This window comes from Pinus tabuliformis, chromosome 6, assembly GCF_031772625.1.
Source record: "Pinus tabuliformis cultivar Carrire ecotype Pingquan chromosome 6, CPIR1, whole genome shotgun sequence".
NCBI classification, from domain to species: Eukaryota; Viridiplantae; Streptophyta; class Pinopsida; order Pinales; family Pinaceae; genus Pinus; species Pinus tabuliformis.
This window is the reverse complement of record NC_142292.1, coordinates 1941313554-1941336255: the sequence shown is the minus strand read 5'-3', so window position 1 is coordinate 1941336255 and position 22702 is coordinate 1941313554.

Genomic DNA, 22702 nt, shown 5'->3' with positions numbered 1-22702 from the left:
GATGATATTGAACGTGCAGATTGGAGAATATGAGATGGACCAAGTGATTCTGGGTTTGGGATCAGACATGAATGTCCTACCTAAGAAGACCTGGGAGTGCATGGGAAGGCCTACACTGCAATGGTCTCCTATCCAACTGCAAATGGTGAACCAACAAAAGATCCTACCTATGGGGAGATTGCAGCGAATCATAGTAGATATCAAAGGATCAAGCCCGCTAGCAGATTCTGAGGTGATAGAGATTGTTGATGACACCAATCCCTACCCCGCACTATTAGGAATAGATTGGGCCACTGACATGAATGGGGTGATAAATCTGAAGAAGCGCAAGATGATTTTTGAGAAAAAGTCTCTGTGCATGGTTGTACCTTTGGACCCTGCAGAAGGATCACGCTACACAGAGCCAGTACGTGACTATGACAGTGATGATGAATTGGAATGCATCTACAAGATAACCACGCAAGAGAAAGACTTGGTGAATACGACCATGGATGGATGAATCTCATGGGAGCGTGAAAGCTCCTACACATTAGACTCAGACGAGGAAATAGAACGATGGCAGAACCTGTTACACGAGGTAACCACAATGAACTATAACATGATGACGAGATCATTGCGTTGTGTATTGATGGAGGTGAGGGATCTGCCTACATATGATGGGTTAAGTGAGGTGGATGACTTTCTGAATAGATTTGAAATTGAAGTGCCAGAACAACAACGCTTCGAAGCTTTGAAATGGGTAAGAGCGCTATGCCCTCAAGGTGGTGAGGTATGCACCAAAGAAGTTTTGAGGACTAGAACAACTATAGAAGAATGATGCACATGCGGTTTGGGAAGCCTCAAATGCGATTAACAGACAACATTGTCGGATGACATGGTCTCCATGCCCACCTATCCAGATGGATGCAGGGATATGGTGTGAAACTTGCGCGGATGTACATAGTCTTCATGTTAGGAGACATGATCAGTAAGCAGGTGTGGGAAAGGCAATGACGCGATCGACCCCTCTAGTTGGAACCATGGAATGTCAAAAGTCCAAGTGCATGGAAGGTTATCCATGCGGAAACCTTTAAAAATGTATGCAAAGCGCTGAACAAGGTCCACAATGTGGAGCGGACCGACTGGGACCTGCGCGTATGAGTGGTTTTATGGGCTTACAGGATCGCATGTAAGAACCTGACGGTGTAGGAACCTCCAAGGCTGGGGTATGAAGCGAATGCTGCAATCCCCATAGAGCATGAAATGCCTAGTGAACGCATGGTAGCATCGTTAGATACGACAGTTCGCAGAGCCTTGAAAGAAGGGATCACACAACCAAAAGAAGGAGAGAAATTGGGACTTGACGAAGAAACCCAACAGGGTAATTTTAGGCTCCATGAACTTGAGAAAGAAAGGGTGCAATTAAGGAAGGAAAATACTCTGGTAGAAGTAGAATTTAAGAAGCTGGAGGACAAGATAAAGCAAGATTTTCTCGATAAGAAGACTAGGGTGATAAAACAGGGTGCACATGATCACATTTTTGGGCACTGTAACCCCAATCATAAATGTCCATAAACCAAGGGCTCTTAAGTCCCTAAAAGTGTTTTTCCAACCCCTAAAAGAACAAGGTCAGCTGATTACATCATCTCCCAGAAGTTATCCATGAAAAACTACTCAGAACTGGTCAAAATTGGACCATCTCACCTGCTCCATGGTCAAAGTGCTCTGCATCCCACCTAAATGCACACGGGAGGTGTGATGCATACTGAAAATCCCTTCTACGGGGTGCGATGGGCGAGAGTGGAAAAATGCCAGGGTCAATCTGCAAGGTGGAGGATCATGGAATCTTCCAAAAACTTCTCCTGTGACACTTGCCTCTCTGCATTCGCCTAGGGATGAGTAAGATATCATCAATCTCCAAGTGGAATCAAGAACTATCAGAGAGAGGACACTAATCAAATCTCAAAAGCTGACTCACCCCTCTTGCAAACATCTATATATGGATCCCTCATCCCTGAGATCCAGAGGCTGGAATTTTGTATCTTGTAAGGAAGTGCTGCTGGTTTCTTGGTGTAACATCACAGTGTTGGGTGATCTAAGCTTTTCATGAGGTGAAGAAGGGTTTTCTTGCTGAGAGGATGACGCTGGGTCAGAACAATTAGTTGTAATCCTCTTTTCTATTCTTGATTATTAATAAATCTATTCAATTTTTCCTCCACATTCTTTTAAAATTGATGATATATGCATTTGTGTGGTCAATATATATCTGGTCCTATATTGTTTATGATAGTAGATCTATGTTCTTGGATAGTGTTATGCTGCTTTGATTCTACAGGTGCTCTTTGAATCTGGGTAGACGAAGAAGCGAGTGGAAAAGATCTATGAGAAGGGAGAGGAAGCAAGCAAGGAACCAAGCGCAAGACAAAGGTTGGTCTCCTTTGTTCCCCTCTTATCTACTTGTCATAAAGGAAAACGAAAGTGGTTTTAGTTTGTTTGTTTCTAATGTAGCTAACAACCTTAGTGGGACTAGTAGCTCTGCATAGACACTAGATTTCCCAATAACAAAATGGTGACTCCGCTGGGGAGCAAATAGATTGTTTGTTTATCTATATTTGTTTTCTTTATAAACTTACAGACGGATCCTGGAGTCAAGCCAGCTAGCCTTCAAATTGCATTTGCTATGCAAGTGCAAAGTAGATCAATGCTGCTTCAGTCTATCTCCGAGTTTTGTTTATGAACTGAACAATCGATTTACAAGCTCTCTAATTTCCTTGTGGTGGCTCTAGTAACCTCCTTAGATCTACCCCTGTGATTTGCTTACTGATTACCACTTGCTCGGCCAAAATCCCTGAACTGTGTTGCAAACTGTGATCAAGAACTGGATCAAAAGTCTCGCACTGTACCATCGCACCCTCTCTTCAAGGATATCAGTATGCATCGCACTTCCCATGTGCTGTAGGTGGGATGCGTACTAGAATCCCTGTGTAATAGGTGCGCTGATTAGAAAGGGCTAATTTTGTCTCCAGACTTTGGTTTTTTTTCACTCTTTTCAGCTCTATTCAGGAGTTTTGCTATCTGTAGTCAGTATACCTCTGTTGGAAACCCCCTTCCTTGCCATTATTCCACCTCCATTGTGCAAAGAACTGTAAATGTTTTTATGTATTGTGAGCCATTTTCAGTTCTCTTTTACAAAGAAGTAGCGTAATTGAACTGTCGTTTCTTGATCTGGAAGTGTCGCAAGTGTCGTTTTCAGTCATAGAAGAGAATCTGATTGTTCTTGATAGTCAATTACACTGTTACTCTTGTATTTGATTTGGATTAGTAGTTTTTCAGTGTCGAAAGCAATTTTTCAATTCCAAATAACAAAGCGTCGTCATTGTCTTCATTTTGTCTTGAAAAGGAACTTGTTAGTAATGTCGCTTTGAAAAATAATTCAAATTTGCACTTAGCTTTCTTTTTATCATTCACAAATTAAGAAGGCTGAAAACAAATACATGCATGTGCATTTTCATTTAGAATGTTTGTTGGTTTGATTTAGGACAATGCATATAGTGTGTGCTCTCTGCTCTATGTTGAAAGAATATCGTCTCTCTTTCCTTAGTAGCTAGGATTTTCATTGCAAAAAGAAGATTAAATGATTGTTTATCATCCTAGATTGCATTTTAGGAATTGTATATCTATATCACGTGGTGAATCTCAAAGGAAAATTTCTTAAGCAAGATCAACTGTAAAATAAATTTAATGAATCTAAAAACGTTTTGGAACCTAACGCACAACATTTAGAAGTTTAGGCTAGAGACGTATTCCGACGTCGTAAAGCCTGGTAACTATTGTTTTCATTGCTGGTTGGGTGATTCCTCCACTTTGAGATGACAAGTGCCAGTACGGACTCGTGCTCCCATGTACCGTCGAGTATATATTGGGAGACCAAATAGGCTTTATCCTTTATCCATAGGAAGCCATGTTTGCCGCCCTCTCGATCGCAATGCACTGAACACAACATTCGGGAAGATTGACTGTCGTACCGTAAAAAGTATTCTGCAGTTTTTCGATTGGATTGGTAATCCCTCTGTCTAGATTTCCGGTGTAGTCTCTTTCGTTCCTTTTCAGACTCCTTAAAGGAAAAGGTCCATCTGAGCACTTGTCACTTCAAGCTCATTAAAAATCAAAGGCGTCATCTTTTGTTTTTTCTCGACTCTTAAAAATTGAAAAAAGAAGTTGTCTCAAAGCGTCTAAAATTCATTTAATTTGGAAACATATGTCCCTTTGAATTTTAGTTGATCGAGTAATCTGTAATCGTGGAAGAAAGTCAATTGAAACCCCGTCGTTCGCGGAGGCTTACGAGTCAACCGTCTTTGTCTCCAGAATCAAAACTTTTACGGACGAAGTGAACTTGTTTAACCAGTTCCAAATCCCCTGGTAAAGTTAGAACAAGTGTTCCAACACCATCGGAGAGTCCGGTTACTCCAACCATTTCTGGTATCCCTGCCCTTACAGAAGAAGTTCCGCAGCCACCAAAGGACAGTAGAGTTGATCCTAGTGTGAAGGTAAACACTTGTATCACTGAGCCAGCTCCATCTACAGCTGATTCGAAAGGTGTTATTACCCAAACATCTGTCGCTGCAGATTCCATACCTTCTTCGGCACCATAAATATTTGACGGACCTGACGGTCTACCTCTTCCACCGGGTCTGATTCCTATAGAAGAGATTGTGGAAGATCCTCCATCTAGTGCTCCATCGCAATTTGGAGTCGGCATCACCCTATATCCTTCTTCATCAGAAATTAGTCTACCGTTATCGGAAGCTCCTGTAGAATCGCTAGGAAATCTTTTGGATAGACTAGAAATGTCTGAACATCCGACACAGCAACGACAGAACTTCCTGCTGTCACTCCAACAATGTTCGTCGGCATACCATCTGTCCCAAATAGCTCTCAATCGCTAGATGGAGCCCACTCAGGGGCTATTTCGACAGTATGGTCCGCTCCCGTTTTTTCATCCGGAATAATATCCGGGAACTCTTATGTTGAGTCTCAGCAAATTTATCCTTCATGGTGTCAATTTGGGCAGTCCGATACTCAAGGACAAACCATTCCTTTGAGTACCGGATTACCGCCGTATGGGGGGAAATATACCCTTTCATTGTCTCCTCCGAGAGGAAAACCATACAAGAGTTCACAACAAAATTCATGTTATACTAGAATTACATCTAGCGGTTGGGTGCCAATACTGCCTCAACAACCAATAGTTGTATATTTGATGCAACAATGTTTACCTATGTCAAATATACCAACTATGCCAGCTATTGTGACGGTGTCACAAGTACAAGCGTTGTCTGTTGTACGCCAACCTCACGTTTCTCAGGTTGTAATGCAACAGCCTCTTGTCCCTGCGACTCAACCATAATCGCCAACTAGTGGAATGACACAGGCCCAAACAGGTATAATTACACCTCATCTTGGTCAAACAACCAATATTGGACAACAACACATGGCTTCACAACCATGGCTGGCGCAATATCAACAAACGCAATTCCAACAAGTTTACCAAGGATCTGAGCAACAAATCTTTGCAAATAATGGGCAGCCATATATTCAAAACGGTCAAAATCAACCATTCTACAATGGTTATGCCCATCAACCTTATCAAAGTTACCAGCATCAAATGCATTATGCTGGCATGCAAAGACCAACTGCTCATGCAATTCCATCTTATCCGAGGTATGCTTCGCCAAACCTGAATCAACAGTTACCCTTCGTGGCGACTTTAGAGTTACCGGATCTAAATCGGCTAACGAATGATCCAATTGCTTACGCCCCTTGGTGGCCAGTGATTCCGCATAAACTTCCGTCAAATATTCCTAAATTTAATGGGAATCCAGGTGAAGATTCGTCGAATCATGTGATGACATTTCATCTGTGGTGTTCATCAAACACCCTAAACGATGATTCAATTAGGCTTCGCCTTTTTCAGAGAATGTTAACTGGTCCGGCAGCAAAATGGTATATTGAATTACCTAGAGCTTCATTTGATAACTTCAGTACCCTAGCCACAACCTTTTTAACCCATTTTCAGTTACCCATAAGGTACGAAACGGGAACAGAACTTCTTACCAATTTCAAACAAACGACGGCCACTCACATATCCAATCATATTCATGAGTGGCAACGTCGCGGTAGAATGGTAAAAGCATATGTTCCTAATCAGATTTTAGTTGAATGGTTTATTAAGTCATTGTTGCCTTCCATTACAGAAGATGTGGCAAAGGGGGGAGTCATCACCGAAGAGCAAGTTATTGCTCGTGCGCAATATTTAGACTTGATTTATACTCAGTCTGGCACGCTTTACGATAAAATCCCTGATGCTCCCAGGCTGGAATTTTCCGTTCCTTCTCCTCTTGAATTAAACAATGACTCTCATGTCGGTGATGGCGTGATTGGTACGACAGACACGAAATCAACAAAGGCTACATATAAAAAGGCCCGTAAGATTTCTACTCAAAATGCAAAATAAGAACTTCTCACCTCGGAAGTAAATGTCGTCTCAACTAACAAAGGTAAGGAAACCAAGCAACCAGGAGGCAAGAAGAAAAACAAAGGGAAGAAGAAGAAACAGGAGGAATCATCACCTGAAAAATCTTCTGCAAACCCTTCTGGAGATAAGAAACCAAATCGTCCATGTATTATATGTGATGAGGATCATTGGACAAGAGAGTGTCCATATAAAGCTGAGCTTAGAAAATTCTTCAAGAATTCGAAAACCTCGGTGGTATGAACTGATCCGTTTCCAAATCCAGGAACAAATCTGGTTGCCAGTGATAATGCTTCCCCATCCCAAGTGCTGATGTTATCGGTTTCGAAATAGAAAAATGATGCTTTGATAACGACAAGGAATAAAGATTGCGGAAATCCACAGCTGTCGAACGACAAGGATAAAGATCAACCTAGTAGTTCAACAACAACTTTGACAGAAGTTGCGCCGCGCATCATTCTAGAGCTGACAATAAAACTGCCAAAGGGAGTAGTACAAAAGTCAACATTTAATCTGCGTGCCAGAGCAGAACAACATTATAATATAGTGGAAGATCTGGCCCAATCACCATCCGATATGTCGACACTTGAGGTACTGCAAAATTTCCCCTCCCAAAAGTAGGCTTTATTATTAGAAATAAGTGGCATTGACCCAAAGGATTCTAATCTTGTGTCCTTTAATCACAAAGGATATGATCCTCAGTTACCAGCTCAACTAGCTTTCCTCATTCAAGTGAAAGCCCTCAACAAAACTGTTCATCGAATAATTATTGATGAGGGGGGCATCTACATGTATTATGTCGATGAGTTGCTAGAAAAATTTAGGATCTCCAACCTTGTCACGATCTTCGACGACATTAAAAGCATTTGATGGACGAACATATACCCCATATGGGATTCTAAGTAACTTGCAAGTTGAACTGGGGGGAAAAACAATAGAAATAGATGTTGAAGTAATCGACGGAAACCTCGATTACAACATCCTACTGGGAAGGCCCTGGATATATGCTATGGCTGCGGTTGTGTCAACCTACTTTAGGAATATTGCATTTCCCTTTCAGGGAGGAATTACAATCATCGACCAACAAACATTTCTCCCCAATAGTTCCCAAGTTACGGGAAGCATTCTGATGATCCATGGAAGCCCGCATTCGCTTCAAAATATCGGAGTAGGCCTACTAAAAGACCCTATATTAATGGGGACTTTTGCCCTCCCGTCTCCAATCAATCTGGCGGAAGTGGCAACAGTAGGAACCTACAATATGATATCTTCTATTCAAAAGATCTCAGAAAAAGATATTAACATGGATCATCTGCAAGTATTGCCTCCAAGCCCAATAGAAATATTGTAGCAATCAATGTTTTTGGCATGGGAGGTAGACCCGAATCAACGCTCATCAAGCGTTTGGATAGATAGGTCTAAGGAATATGGCACCCCTTCAGATCCTTGGTTGCAAGTGCATTACATCGACGAAGGAATTGTTGAGTTAATGATAATTGACGGGGCACCATGGGAAAATTACCACCATCGTTCCCATCTTCCGGATTGTCAAGAAGATATTCCTGATGACCTTTGTCATCCTTCAGTTTTTGATTTCCTATTAAATACTGTAAACACGGTGGATTCCAAGCGAAACTTGTCCACTATTGAAGAGACTATCACCATAAATATCTCGACCAAAACAGATGTTGTAGAGAATATTTATGTTGGAAAATGTTGTTCTCCTTCAGAACTGGAAATATATAACGCTCTTTTTCGCGAATTCAGAGATGTCTTTGCTTGGTCATATGATGAAATGCCAGGCATTGGCTCGAGTATAGTTGAGCATGAAATAAAGATGTATCCAGATGTCAAACCAATACGACAATAGCTACGGCAGGTGCACCCCAAGAAAGCCGCAGCCATCAAGGCAAAAGTTGAGAAACTTCTCCATAATGGTTTTATTTACCGGGTTCCTCTAACTGATTGGGTATCGAACATTGTTCCTGTAATGAAAAAACAAGGAACAATTAGATTGTGCATCGATTATAGGGATGTAAATCAAGCTTGTCCAAAAGACAACTACCCTACAGCCTTTATTGACCAGATAATTGATGAATGCACCGGATGTGAAATCTTTTCATTTATGGATGGATTCTCCGGGTATAATAAAATAAATATCCACCCACAGGACTAGTCAAATACTGAATTTATTTGTTTGTGGGGCACATTTGCATATCGCAAATTACCCTTTGGTTTAAAGAATGCAGGGGCAACATTTTAGAGGGCAATGAATTATGCCTTCCATGACATCAAAAACATCGTTCAAACATATCTCGACAACCTTCCAGCTCATTCGTGAAAGCAGACCGATCATCCGCAGCATTTGAGAGCGATATTTATACGTTGTTGACAAATGTGTGTTTTGTGTCAGTTCTGGTCGTTTGCTTGGCTTTGTAGTCTCGAAGGACGGGATAACAAAATTACGCCGAACTTGCTAAAGGTTATACATGTCTATTGGAAAAAGAAGCACCCTTCATCTGGGATTAGGTCGCGCAAGCTTCCTTTGATGGTTTAAAAGAATCCCTAATGAAAGCATCATTAATGTACGCTCCTGATTATCAAAAAGACTTTAACCTGTATCTAGCTGCAGCGGATACAACCATCGCAATGGTTTTAGTTCAAGAAGACAATGGAATTTAACATCCAATATATTATTTGAGTAGAAACTTAAATGATACAGAAATCAAGTATTCCTATGTTGAAAAGTTGGCTCTCGTAGCCGTTCAAGCGATACAGAGATTTCGACACTCTGTCCTCTTTCGAAAAACTACCATTTTGTCAGATTGCAACCCCATGACTTATATATTGTCGCGACAGTTGCTGGGGGGCAAATATTCAAAATGGATAGAAATTCTTCAAGAGTTTGATCTAGAATTTGTAAAATCCAAATCGAAGAAATACCTGGTTTTCGCGGAATTACTATGCGATCTCCCATCGTCGTCTAATGATGAAACATCCGAAGAAACCATTGTGGATGAATCTTTCTTTCTGATATCTTCAAGCAACCCGTGGTATGGAGATATAATCATCTATCCCCAAACCCAAAAATATAGGTCTAATACCACTCGCTCGGAAAAAAAATGTATTCGATACCAATCAAAAGACTACATGATATTCGGTGATACGCTTTACCATCATGGTGTCGATACAGTTCTGAGGAGGTGCCTCACCCATGAGGAGGCCAAAAAAGTCTTGAATGATTGCCATTCAGGCGCGTGTGGGGGGCATCAATCTGGTTACGCTATGGCGCAAAATTTTTTACGAGCAGGATACTTCTAGCCAACAATGTTCAAAGATAGCATAACCGCAGTCAGAAGTTGCCATGCATGTCAAATTTTCGATAGAAAAACCAGAAGACCACCTGCACCCCTGCAACCAATAGTTGCAGTTGGGCCATTCGCCAAATGGGGCATTAATTTCATGACATGTAACCCCACCTCGACTGGGGGGCATGGGTATATCATAGTCACAATAGACTATTTTACCAAATGGGTCGAGGCGATGCCTACATTAAACAACACCAGTGAAACAACTGCCCTTTTCTTTTTCAATCATGTAGTGGCCAGATTCGGCATTCCACAAGCCATAGTCACAGATCATGGATCGCATTTTCGCAATCACATGATGGTTGAATTGGCTGCCAAATTGGGGTTGTCCCACGATAGCTCTACTCCATATTACCCGTAGGCCAATGGACAAGTTGAAGTAATCAACAAAGTCCTGAGGCGGATGTTGCAAAGGATGATTGGAGTCCACAAAAGGATTTTGCACCTGCTCTTGTACTCAGCCTTGTGGGCATACCGAATGTCAGTAAGGAATGCAACTGGGTTTACACCCTTTGAACTAGTGTATGGCCTAGAAGCAATCTTACTAGTTCAGTGTGAAATCTCGTCCCTCAAACTTGCAGTCGACCTTCTCCCCAAAAATTTAAAAGAGGAGGCTCGTTTCTTGGAACTAATCCAATTGGATGAAATCCATCGTGACGCTGCTTTGGCTAACGAAGCCCATAAGAAACGAGTCAAAGCGCAGTTTGACAAGAATGTCAAACCCTGTGTCTTCTCAGAAGGTGACTTGGTCTTGCTTTATGACCAAGAATCCGATAAATTGGGAGCAGGTAAATTCAAGTCTTTGTGGATGGGCCCCTATATTGTTAAATGTGTATTAGCAAAAGGAGCCTACGATTTAATGGATTATGACGGGATTCCACTGGTGCAACCCCATAATGGGTTGTACCTTAAGCGTTACTACGCATGATTCAGTGTGCTAACCCCTATGCTTTTGTTACATTTTTGTTTTTGCTAAGGGTAATTGTTTTGGTCAAGTAATCCACTTTTTACATTTGTCACAGATGTCGAACCTATTGGAATCATTTGTTGGATATGCTGACGGAGCAAGTCATAGTTCGCGAAACCTATCTTCTGTGGCCTGGGCCATTTTTGATCCGAGCGGCGAGTTAGTAAGTTTCAGAGGGGTATGTATTGGTCGGTCAACAAATAACATCGCAGAATATAGCATGGTGATAGAACTCCTCTCTGATGCCATCACACATGGCATACACTGACTTGTTGTCACGCTAGACTCACAACTCGTCATACTACAACTCACTCGTATCTACTCTGTCCGAAATCCAACTATCTATCGCATGTTCCTAAGGGTCAAGATTTTGGAAAGGCAATTTGATTTTATTCAATATCAGCATATTTCCATAAACTTAAACACATTAACAGATTCATTGGCAAATTATGTGTTAGATAGACATTTGCAACATTTATAAAAAGAAGCATTTCATCGGTATTTGCATCAAGATCATGTAACTTAACCAAAATAAAGCTCCGAAAATCAAAAATATATATAATTGTTTATGGTTTACACATAATGTTCTGTAACCAAGACAAAAATTGGCCAGATGACCCAAAACTCAAAATGCTAGGGGTCACCCTAGTCTAATGATGCTGGTGATAACAAGTCATCGCCTGTGCAATCATGCGTAAAAGCCTAGTCCATCGACTCGGCACGCCAGTAGTATGTCGCTGTAGCCTGAGAGGCAACTCATCAGTCCTCACATCCAGAATACCAAAAGTGAGGCCTTCGACCCGATCCTACAATGTTGAAAGAGTCTCGGTCACATCAAGGTCACAAAGGATAGCCCTTCCCACAGCCTCTCCTGCGGGAGCGGCAGCTGTCACTCTCAGGCGTACTACTAGCCAAACTGGTCCAACATCTGCATGAGCACATGAGTTTTGATTAGTCCTGATAGAAGAAAGCACAAGAACATTATAAAAGAAATGATAAACAGAGATATGGTCAAATAATTTACCGATGACACCCCACTGCTCGCCAGTCGGCAGTACCAAATCTGGGTCACCCCGGAAATCCATACCAGCATATGGATACTCAGAAAAAACCATCTCCTAACGGCTGAACCACTCGAATAAGGTATCAAAAAGGGAAACCTGGGACTGACCAGAATGTCTGGCGATAAGGTCGACCCATCTCTACATCTGTGGCTCAGTCGGTGGAGGTAAACCAACTGAAACATACTGAGGCTGCATCAGCAGGATCTTTTCCAAGGCAAAAGTGGTCAAAATAGAACCATATCCAAAATTATTCAATCTTCCATTTTTCACCTTGGTCAGTTGTTCCTTCATCACAAAGAGTACTACATCACACCAGTTGAACACCTTTGGTTCAAGGCATTCCAAGGCATACTGCATATAAGACCTGTTGGCCACATGAAGAGCCACACTACCAGCCAGTCTAGCAAAAGTGAACAGAATAGTCCTCAGGGACCTGTCAGTGACATCTCGGATATTGATCTTGCCGTCCTTACTCGGCTGAGATCCCTCTTTGCAATACCTGCGAATGTAATCTCTCACGGATTCACCCCCACGGGCGGAACCTGATAATGAGATAGGCGGCACCCCGCCTCGATAAGCTGGTCAAAAAATAGATGTCCACGACAGTCAAGGGGATGGGCTTGCCCCTAATATAGAACACCTGGGTGGTAGGATCCCATGCATCGAGAAAATATTGCAACAAGTTGATTTGTTGCCTCATGCTAGAGATGCGGAAAAACTTGAACAGGCCACAGTTCCGCAGTGCATTTACCGTAACTAGATCATGTAAAGCAAGCATGTCCTCTTCTTCATGCTCATGTTCTCGCCATGTAACAGGCATTTTGATCCGATGAATCTCTGAAAACAAACAAGAAAAGAGTCAAGATCCTGATTTGGTGAAAAACAGGCAAAAATTTCCATGAAAAACTGTGCACAAATTTCCCTCCTTGCGCCCATCGCACCCCCAGCAGTGTTCTGGGTGGGATGCATGCTGACTGGCCAATGGCCAAGCCAGCATGCATTGGACCTTTCGATATAGAAGAGGTGCGATGGAGCCAGGGCAAGTTTTTCAAACCCCAGAGGCTTAGAAAAACTAGAAAACATGCTCAGAATTCAAAAAGGAAAGAATGAAACTGAAGAGCTCAGGTTTAGCTCCTACCTGGTCCAGACGGTGCCAAGAATCGTCCACAGAATCTCTCAGAATCAGCTAGTAAAAATCAAAGGGGAAAGCACCTCCAAAGCTCCAACAAACCAAAGTTCAAATGAAATGGTAAAATGAGAGGTAAAAAACCACTTTTAAATTACTTTTCATGTAATTCAAGTAAAATATTAGTGTTTTGACTCATTTTTCAAACATATATTGTTCGTTTCTAACTAGTTTGATGAAGCAATTGAGCAGGCAATACAACCTTTGAAGGAACAAAAGTTGTTAATGGCAAAGATATTCAATGACCATTATATCAAGCAGTTTTAATGTGGAATTCAAGCTCGTTAAAAAATAAACATAAGAAATGAGCATAGGTTCCCCCAAAGTTTAAGCTCATTAAAAAATGAACCAATTTCTGGTAAATAACCATCGTGAATGAATTATCATCAGCCTTTGAAGCCTTGGTCATGTTCTCATCATCACCTCCACTCTATTTTGGCTGATCATTCACCTCCATTTGATTGTTTACCCTTTCTGAGGAACAGTTGCGAAGAGTGATCTTGTTAGCCATCCTTGTGACACTGCCATGATTGGAAAATTTCAAACCTTACCTAGAATTAGTTGCTACCCGAATTTATCACTCTTTCCTCATTAAACGAGTCTCCTTTAAGCTATTTTCAACTGACTCATAAAATATGAAAAGATTGCCGAGCAATTGGCCTCTCCAGTTCGTTAAAGTGACCGGAAGTGCTATCCCTCCTTTAGATTTTAATCTTTTTGGACCTGAGGGATTATTACACAAAAAGATCGAGCGCCTGTTTTATTCAGCTCGTTAAAATTACCGAAAATTCATCCCTTTTGTATTGTTTTATACTTTTTCGGACGCAAGGGATTATACGACGAAAAAGGATTATTGGAGTTTTCTTTACGTCCCTTTTCAGACTCTCTAAAATTGAAAAGGACCGAGTTATCTTTGTCATTAAACTCGTTAAAACCGAATAGCGATAAACTTGTCCATACCGACAAGAAAGAGTTTCACTATCGCTAGGCTCGTTAAAACATAGCGATGGGTTTGCCCAAAGGGTAAATTATAGAACAAGCATATGTTATCCTCCTCAAGCTTGACAAAAATAAATAGGTACTAGTCAGCAATGACTGGGGAAAAATTGGGAAGAAAACTTGAAAAAACTTTATTGGTAGCAAGTCGCTCTTGAACATGACACTTTCGCTCCGCATCCGAGTCGGTTTGGGTTGTTCCGTTCACTGGTCATATCACCATTGGTTCATCACACCATCCATATTTGGGGTTAATGCTACCAATCCATCATGTCAGTGTCGCCGGTATGTTCAAGAGAAGTCGCTCAGAGAATTCACCTGTGTCTCATTCACTGCAATACATTTACGCTCCATTCTTTCATGATCACCACCCTTAACCTTATGTCATCAGATCGTTTTCACCTCCATTAAAATCATTTGATCCGTTCCATGTCATTGATGTGGGATTCACTAGGCCCTCCTATGACGGATCGCTTCTTGTTGACATCAGCTCATTATCCAAGAAGTCGATCTAGGAACAACCCTTTCAGTACTTTGAATCTTGCATGCCTCAATGGCAAGTTTCTCACTTCCGGGGACAGGTTTACATCAATGGCCTTCGACCAAAAGATTTTGTGTGTTGTTCGATGCCAAGTCCCTTATTCACACCACATGAATTGTACTGTAGTACCTTGAGGGTCATCATCATTATCAGTGATTCCTCTCGCGCCTATTAAAAGCTTACATCATTGGTTGGTAATCAGGCGATGTATTTCCATGTTCGACTCCAGAACATCTATCACATGGATCGACTTGTAATTTGAGTGAAGATCAAATGAGATTGAAAACCCCGGATCTAGTTTCATCCATCTGGGCTGCGATATATATTCAGGAAAATAAAGACATCAAATGTACATCATTTCTACACAAATAATCATCCAATCCAAGGGATGATGGCTCTACCAGAATCATAAGTCTACACTCAGATGATTTTCTGTCTTCTGTACATGAAAATGAATTTATAAAGCTGAGCATGGGAATGCCTACCTCAGCTAGATCATGAAAATATAATGAAGATAATGTGTTGTATTGTATCTTATTATAGGTTGCCTTCCAGCTCGAAAAAACTTTGGATCCTCATGATAAAGCATTTCACCCGACATCAAAAGATTAACAACCTCATGCTTTAGGGAGCAACTATTATAGACATTTTTGGGCACTGCAACCCCAATCATAAATTTCCATAAACCAAGGGCTCTTAAGTCACTAAAAGTGTTGTTCTAACCCCTAAAAGAACAAGGTCAGCTGATTACATCATCTCCCAGAAGTTCTCCATGAAAAACTACTCAGAACCGGTCAAAACTGGACCATCTCACCTGCTCCATGGTCAAAGTGCGCTACATCCCACCTAAATGCACACGGGAGGTGCGATGCATACTGAAAAGCCCTTCTATGGGGTGCGATGGGCGAGAGTGGACAAATGGTAGGGTCAATCTGCAAGGTGGAGGATCATGGAATCTTCCAAAAACTTCTCCTGTGACACTTGCCTCTCTGCATTCGCCTAGGGATGAGTAAGAGATCATCAATCTCCAAGTGGAATCAAGAACTATCAGAGAGAGGACACTAATAAAATCTCAAAAGATGACTCACCCCCCTTGCAAACATCTATATATGGATCCCTCATTCAAAGGGCATAGTAGATCATTATTATTGGTAACTAATGCCCTGAGGAAAGAAAATGCAAACACCTAGTACGCAACCTGAAAGCTCTAGCATGACTCATGAAGAAGAGGAAGGAATTCTACATGATATATCAAAATTACAAGAATAAGTGCAACAAATGTCACTGTCACAAAAGCTAACAAAAGCTAAGATAAATGGCATGGAAGCTAAGATGAACGGCATGGAAGCTAAGATGGACAACTTGAAGATAGATTTGAACACAAATTTGAAGACAGGCATAGCAGATTTGAAAACAGATTTTACAAATTTTCTGCAAGAAATACTTACCAATGGTGAAAAAAGTAAGGGAAACTCATGATGAGAACAAAAGAAATGTTAATCATGATTGCTTAGACTCTAATGTGGGACTGAAAACCCACCATATTCCAAAAATCGATATGAGGAAGTTTTATGGAAAGGATCCCGCAACATGGATATTACAAATGGAGCAATTTTTTGATCTCAATAATGTGAAAAACACACAAAAGGTACGTATTTCAACTTTATATTTGGAACCAAATCAGTTTGTATGGTATCAATGGCTTTGCTCTTGTAAACAAATTATCACTTGGGCAATTTTTACGGAAGAATTGATAGCACATTATGAGGATACAAAAAGCCACACTTTTTTTAGCTAATTGATAAGTCTCAAACAAAAGGGTTCAATAATGGAGCACATTGAGGAGTTCCAAAAATTGAACATAAGGGTAAAAGATATTCCAGAGGAGCATAGGATTGATGTGTTCATAGGGACTTTAAAGGATAATATCCAACATGATGTTCACCTTTGGGAACCTGATTTATTAGAGAAGGCATTTAGGTTAGCATGAAAAGTGGAAAGCAAAATTATGGCAACCAGGAATCATACCACTCACAACTATAAAGATGGAAGTGTGGTTGCTCCTAGTCTTCCACAACATATAAGGTTGACACCACAACAATTGGAAGAAAAAAGAACAAAAGAGCTTTGTTACAGTTGTGATAGAAAATACACTAAAGGTCATAAGTGTGCTGAGAAGAAATTATTCTAAATAGATTGTGAAGAGGAAGAAGAAAAGTAGCAAGAAAGGTCAAAAGAAGAGGATATACTCCGAGAACAAAGCCTAGATAAAGAAGAAATGAATCCGACCATATCTTGTAATGCATTGGTGGGAATTACCACTCCTCAAACCATCAAGATAGAAGGACAAATCAAGAAGAAAAAGGTACTACTGTTGATTCATTCAGGAAGTACCCACAATTTTGTTCATTGTAAGGTAGCAAAAGAATTGAATTGCTTCTTATACCCAGCACCAGAGTGTCAAGTGATGGTTGCAAATGGAGGAACAATAAATTGCTCTGGAAAGTGCCATAATATCAAGCTATCGATGGGAGAATATGTATTGACTAGCCTAATGCTTTCCATTCCAATGGGAGGTGCTGATGTTGTACTAGGAGTACAATGGCTACAATCCTTAGGTACAATAGCTTTCAATTTTCATGAACTTTTCATGAAATTTTCTGTGGAAGGAAAGGAAGTTGAATTAAGGGGTATTGCAGGGAAATCGGGAAAGATAATTAGCTCTAGTGGTATGACAAAGCTTCTAAAAAAGGAACAAAGGGGTGTAATTGCACAATTATGTTCGCTAGATGTTTCCACATTGCAATCATCTATTTCTCCAGATCTCCAAAAAGTCTTGGACAATCATTCCAAGGTATTTGAGACTCCCAAAGGTCTCCCACCTATTCGTGATCATGATCATGCTATTCATTTGATTCCAGGAAGTTTTCCTCCAAACATCAGGCCGTACAGATATCCCTATGCCCAAAAGACTAAAATTGAACGTATCGTTGCAAAAATTCTAGAGGCTGGTATAATTCAACCGAGTCAAAGTTCTTTCTCTGCTCCAGTAGTACTAGTGCACAAGAAGGATGGATCATGGCACATGTGTCTGGATTATAGGGAGCTCGCTCACTATTAAAGATAATTTTCCCATTCTTGTCATTGACGAATTACTGGATGAATTGCATGGATCAATTTACTTCACCAAGTTGTATCTTTGTTCAGGATATCATCAAATCAGAATGAAGACTGAAGACATTCCGAAAACATCATTTACAACTCATGAGGGTCATTATGAATTTTTGGTCATGCCTTTTGGCCTTACCAATGCACCTTCAACATTTCAAGGTTTGATGAATTCCATTTTCAAACCATTCCTTAGAAAATTTGTGTTAGTATTTTTTGATGATATACTAATCTACAACAAGTCTTGGCAGGATCATGTTGAACATGTTGATAGGGTGCTACAACTATTGGAGGAGAAACAATTATATGCAAAAAGATCCAAATGCTTCTTTGGAGTACGAGAGGTGGAATATCTGGGTCATATTGTATCTCATGAAGGAGTTAAGGTAGACCCTAGCAAAATTAAATCCCTTAAGGAATGGAAAATCCCCACATCCATAAAGCATCTGCGAGGATTTCTCAGGTTGACAGGGTATTATCGCAACTTTGTTAAGAATTATGGGAGAATAGCAGCACCTCTAACAACATTATTGAATAAAGATGCATTTTCATGGACTCTAGAAGCAACAAAGGCCTTCGAACATCTTAAAGAGGCAATGTGCCAAGCACCGGTATTAGCTACACCGGACTTCTCAAAAACCTTTATTATGGAATGCGATGCTTCAGGAAATGGAATTGGTGCTGTTTTAATGCAAGATGAAAGACCCATTGCTTTTGAAAGTTGTCCAATCAAGGGAAATTTTTTCCAAAAAGCTATTTATGACAAGGAAATGTTGGAAATACTCCATGCACTTAAGAAATGGTGACCCTACCTAATGGGAAGACACTTCAAGGTAAAAATGGATCATGATAGCCTTAAATACTTTTTAGAACAAAGATTATCCTCTGAAGAGCAACAAAATTGGGTCATAAAGATGTTGGGATATGACTTTGAAATCATCTACAAAAAAGGGAAGCAAAATATGGTGGTAGATGCACTCTCAAGAAAGGATGAGGATGTGGAAGCATTGTTGTGCGCCATTTCTATTAACCAACCAGATTGGATAAACGAAGCAAGGGAGGAATGGAAGAATGATGAAGAAGTATGGGCACTTATTCGAAAGTTACAACAAGATTCCAGTACGTCTGATACATTTAACTGGAAAAATGATTCTTTATGGTACAAAGATCACTTATACATTTGTAAGAATTCCCAACTAAAACAAAAGATTCTTATGGAATTGAACACTTGTCCCTTAGGAGGGCACTCGGGATTTTTAAAAACTTACCACAGGGTTAAGAAGGAATTTTTTTGGGACGGCCTTAAATCAGATATTCAAAAATTTGTGGCAGAATGTTTGGTTTTCCAACAAAATAAAGTTGAAACAATTAAGACACCAGGTCTCTTACAACCTTTACCCATTCCAAGCCAATGTTGGGAGGAGGTTTCAATGGATTTTATCACAGGTTTACCCAAGTCGGAGGGAAAGAGTGTCATCATGGTGGTAGTTGACAGACTTACCAAGTATGCACACTTTTGTGCATTATCACATCCATTTAAAGCCAGTACGGTTTCTACTGCATTTATGGAAACAATTCAAAAGCTACATGGAAACCCAAGGATTATTGTAAGTGATAGAAATCCCATTTTCACTGGAAATTTTTGGACACAATTATTTTCTTGTCTTGGTACTCAGTTAGCTCATAGCTCATCTTGTCATCCTCAATCTGATGGGCAAACTGAGATAATAAACAAATGTTTGGAAGGATACCTTCGTTGTTTTGTATTTGATAAACAGACACAATGGGTCAAATGGTTGCCTCTGGCTGAATGGTGGTATAACACTTCCTTCCATACAGCAACAAAAATGACCCCATTTTTGGCACTTTATGGATATCAGCCACCATGCATCACATCATATTTAAGAGAAAAGTCTAAGGTTCGAGCAGTGGAACATCACATCGAACATCAACAACAAGTCCTCCAACTCTTAAAGGATAACCTCGTGTTGGCACAGAATAGAATGAAACAACAGGTAGATCAACATTGCAGCGAAAGAAGCTTTGATGTAGGTGATTGGGTATTCCTACAGCTACAACCATATAAGCAAATGTCCCTCAAGCAAGCTAAGAAGGATAATAAATTATCACCAAAGTATTATGGTCCGTAAAGGGTGTTGCAAAAGATTGGTACTATGACATACAAATTGGAGCTTCCTACAACTTCTCGATTGCACCCAGTTTTCCATGTTTCATGTTTAAAGAAGGTTATAGGCGACAAGCTCCCAGTTCAAACAATATTTCCAGAACTTGATGAGGAAGGAAAAATTATATTGGAACCGGAAGCAGTCATAAAACAAGAACTCAACAGCTACGAAATCGATCAATTTCAGAGTATCTTATCAATTGGAAGAACTTATCCGCTGAAGATTCCACATGGGAGGATGAGAATTTTATACAGAAGCATCCAGAACTACTCAAGTGTTGAGGACAACACTTTTTTTGAAGGAGAGGGACATGTTGGGTCCCTATAATACTAGTAATTACCTCATTACAATTGTATTTTCATCCCTTATTAATATTGTTGTGCCCCTATTATCCCCATATTGTTATTAATGTGCCCCATTAGATCCCTCTATTGTTATTTTTGTGGCTTTATATTATTATTGTTAGGTCAGCTGGGTTATATTGTGACTCCTTAGACTCCTATATATAAAAAGAAGGTTTTGTCATCTGAATCATCGAAGAATTGTTCATTTATGTAATGTAAAGGAGGTTGCCCCCTCGAAGAGGCTAAATTTTGAGGCGTTGATCTATCTTTTCTATCTTTTTCTTCAACTAGTTTCATAACAGTTAATTGAGCCCCTGAGTATGCGAGTGATAAATTTATGGTCTGACACGATGGCAACATCTGAGGAAGTTATGGAAATTATAGAGATGACCGTCGAAGAGGTCGCATGGGTCCTAACTGTGGGATATGCCCCTAAAGGTGTTGGGATTGTGGCAAAAATCCCTAAATCACCACGCATGCCAAGACCAAACAAAGATAAACAGGTGATGGTACTCGTATGTGTGTCCCTGCAAAACCTGCTGCGCACCAGGCCGACGATGGAGGAGAATGGGAAGCTGTTAACATAGAAACTGACGAGGAGGAGGATGACTTAGAGGACCTTATCATCAAAGAAGACGAGGACGAAGGCATGGAGGAGGAAACTGAGCCTGTAAACCCTCCAACAAATCTTCTTGACTATATCCCCCCCCATGGAAGGGTAAGGCTAAAGTGCCCAAGGATCTTGACGTGAGAAAGAGCTCTCTCCATACCCCACTACTCCAAGGAAACATCATTTTTTAGGGCACACACTTGGGATGGGTTCCTAGCTTGAAGTTTGAAGATTGGGATCTCGCTGACCATGAGAAGTTCCCTCACCTAGAGACCACACAGCTCATGAAGCCTAAGCAGAATATCACGGCGGGGGTTATTGAATTAGATTCGAAAAGTGGTTGCGTAGAGTGGAAAAGATAGGGCTACTAAACCTGCTTTGGGTGTTGCATTTCCACCATGCCCCAATAACAAATTTCATCATCAGGCTGGTGCTCTACTTGGTGCACAGTGGGTGTTTGTGGCTAGAGGAGCCCATCCCCATCATGGAACACTTGATTCATCGTATCACCTGACTGCAATGCAAAGGAGAGGACCCCGCTATTATAGCTCCAAATACCACCTTATGTATTTGTGATGTTTGTTTTATTGCCTAGGGCAACCCCTCCTTCCAGACTTGGTCCAAATATTCAAAAAAAGAGTGTTTTACTCCCTATACGTGACTTTGCCCTGTATTAAACTCGTGTACACATGGGTCAGTCTATACCCAACTCGCGCATATGTCTTAAAACACTTAAAAAAATTAAATTTCCTTAATTATGGTCGGAGATCACGAGTTTTACCTATTGATTACCTATTAGTGCTTATGGCCCAACTATTTCCAACTATTTCCCAACTAAAAAACTACTTTGGGAGAAGTATAAAAAGACTTCAATGGGAAGGCCTTAAGGAGGAGAGAAAAGAGAGAATTAATTTGTTGAGATTATCCCCTCATCAATTCTGAAGATCCCTGTGCTTCAAGCACTTCACCAAGTTCAGGAAACATTTTTTTCCTTGATAGTTGATATCCTTTCACTTATGGGAGATATCCTTGTGTTGGTTATGGAAGCAGCCTTTTGAAGACAAGGACTGTACAGACCTAGAGGACGTTCCGCTTGGAACTGGAAGAGGAAGACTCAGGTGAACTCTTTCTATGTTTTGATTATAGTTATTTGCAATAAGAGAAATATTGTCTTGTTCCTGATATCAACTTTATTCATGCTTCTGATGTTATTGTAATGGTTTATGTATGAATGACTATTTCAATGTATGACTAACCATCTACTTATATGCTATAAAGTTGATTTCACTATAATGCTTTATCTATATGCTACTATGTGTCATTGAATTGGTTGTTTTACAGGTTCAAAGATCATGAGGAGTTGTACAGGGTTTGAACCCTGGCTGGAACTACCCAAATGAAGGACCCTCGGGTATGTACATCCTCGCTTAGTTTGCTCATTTAAGCGTTTTTGCTGAGTTATTTGCTTCTTTCCTGCTGTAGATTACTTTTGCTGTACTAGGGTTCTAACCCAAAGACCTAGGGGACTTTATCCCTTAACAGAATTGGTGACTCCACTAGGGACAACAATCTTGTTGTTCCTAGTTTGGGTTATTTAGTGCCAATCAGGGCTCAACTTTTAGTTTTCTTGCTTTGATTATATTGTTTGCTCCTATAGGAACTCAAACATCAAGTCTGATCGTTCTCATTGTTGGGCCATGAATACGACCACTTTGTAACACTTATTTCATCCATTTTTACTCTTCTCTATTATATCATCTA